The 2255-nt window shown below is 43.5% G+C and overlaps 1 long non-coding RNA gene across 15 annotated transcripts in view; it reads left to right on the plus strand.

The window, feature by feature from the left end:
- Nucleotides 1-560: 560 nt before the first annotated feature.
- Nucleotides 561-2255, plus strand: part of LOC106871257 (uncharacterized) — a 413124-nt gene continuing 411429 nt past the window's right edge. For 4 of the 15 annotated variants that reach the window (XR_008266340.1, XR_008266339.1, XR_008266335.1 and 1 more), the window contains exon 1: nucleotides 580-2217. This is a non-coding gene — a long non-coding RNA (uncharacterized LOC106871257). Of the gene's footprint in view, nucleotides 2218-2255 lie in introns of all 15 variants that reach the window. The other 11 variants (XR_008266336.1, XR_008266342.1, XR_008266333.1 and 8 more) reach the window with 9 other exon arrangements.

Below are 2255 nucleotides of genomic sequence, written 5' to 3' on the forward strand. Positions count from 1 at the left end.
CAAGTGACAACACCAAATAACTGCGACAAGAATAATTACCACCACCACCACTACTACCACCACTACTACCACCACCACCACCACTACCACCATCACTACCAGCACCACCACGACTAACATTATTATTACCAATATTATAACCATCACCCCTACCCCATCACCACTATAATCCCCAACACTGCCATTATCATCATCACCAGCACCACCACCATTACCACCGCCACCACCGCCATCATCATGATCATCATCATCATCATCATCTTTCTCAACATCATCATCGTCATCATCAACATTTTCACTACCACCACAATCGTCACTATCATCGCTACGATCATCACCACTACGACGACGACCACCACCACCACCATCATCATCATCATCATCATCATCATCACTACCACCACGATTACCACGACTACCACCACCACCACCACCACCACCAGTACACTCACCACCATCACCACCACCAGTATACTCACCATCACCACCACCACCATCACCGCCACCACCACCACCACCACCACCACCACCAGTACACTCACCATCACCACTACCAGCAGCAACACTATCACTACAACAGACAACTGTTAGCCTTGCTATCACCATAGCAACGTGATTATGGTAATCACAACAACAACATGATAGACATCGGCAGCAACAGTGTGTCAGTGATTACAGACGTATACACAACCATAACATCACAACATCAGAGATACGTGTGTAGAACACCTTAGCCTAAACACTGCGACAGCACCACTACAGCCACAGCAATACCATCGACAAGAACACAGCTGCAATAGAATACTACAACCTAAACAATACCGCAGTCACTACAATAAAAAACAACTGTTGTCGTTACAATTACATAACAAGTAACGCAACAACACAAAACCACCCGCACGACATAGTAACAGGGTGACCTCAACCACCAACCACCAACGTTGGGACGTCACAACCTTTATGACAACAACAACAACAGCAACAACATGGTATTAACAAGATTAGAACAAATAATAACCACAATACTAGAGCTACTACAACTCCAACAGTGTAGCTACCACCACAACAATAGCACGATCATCAGAAACTACGCAGGCATCGCTTAATTACAGTAACGCTCCCTCTTGTAACACTGCATCACAACCACCACCTCGACGATAACAGAGCCACTGTAGATCACACCTGTTATACTACCACCGCAACAGGAGAGCCAGAAGTAAATTAGGTAATACAGAAAGCGCAACAGAACAACGTTTAGAGGTTAGTTACAATAGCCGCTACAATACAGACTGAATAACTTCATCACTACAAGGCCACGCAAATACTACCAGTAACAACATTCACAACATTACAACAACTATAGAACAACCACAACATTCCAACCACCACAACATTCCAACCACCACAACATTCCAACCACCACAACATTCCAACCACCACAACATTCCAACCACCACAACATTCCAATCACCACAACACAGTTTTACAGAAGAAAATACGCGCTCCAATATTAAACGTCACAACAGCACAACCAATTCACGAACATAACACTGTTGCACATACGACATAACTACAACATAACATAGCAACAAAAACACCACAACCAGAACACCACAACGCAACCACAACAATATATATATATATACAATGTAGCCACTACAACACGGTCAAAAATAACACTACAACACATGCAACAGGCACAACGGAACACTACCGTGTGGCTATCGCTGCCGCCACCACCGCAACAGCACAACAACAATAACACGAACGAACCAAGAAGCGTGCCCCTAAGGTAGTCGCTAAAACTAGCCAAATTCCCTTCAAATTGCACAGTCTTACGTCATGAAATTCAGACAGGATGGTTACGGCTGGAACGACGTTGATGATAAGTCTTCTCACTTAAAACTGACGTCGGGCTAAGCAACAAATACAAACAAAACTAAACGGATGAAAACAAAAACAAAACAACAGCAATTCTAAAAGATATGTCAGCTAAATAGAAACATCGTTAAAAGACTTATATCTTCGACGTATTCCGCAATTCTGTTTTATCTTTTTTTTTAAATGTGCCCTGTTGGTACAGTTCTGGCAGTAGTATGAAGTGGTGGTGTGTAGCTGCTGATTGTAGTGGTTCTGGTGCTGTCAAGTGCGGCGGCGAGCTCGGTGGAAGATGACGACGTTCTATAACGGCTCCAGCTTCGGAAAACGGTCACTGAGGTTTGTTGGTGTTGTTATATACATATATATATATATAT

Source organism: Octopus bimaculoides, chromosome 20, assembly GCF_001194135.2.
Source record: "Octopus bimaculoides isolate UCB-OBI-ISO-001 chromosome 20, ASM119413v2, whole genome shotgun sequence".
Taxonomy (NCBI): Eukaryota; Metazoa; Mollusca; class Cephalopoda; order Octopoda; family Octopodidae; genus Octopus; species Octopus bimaculoides.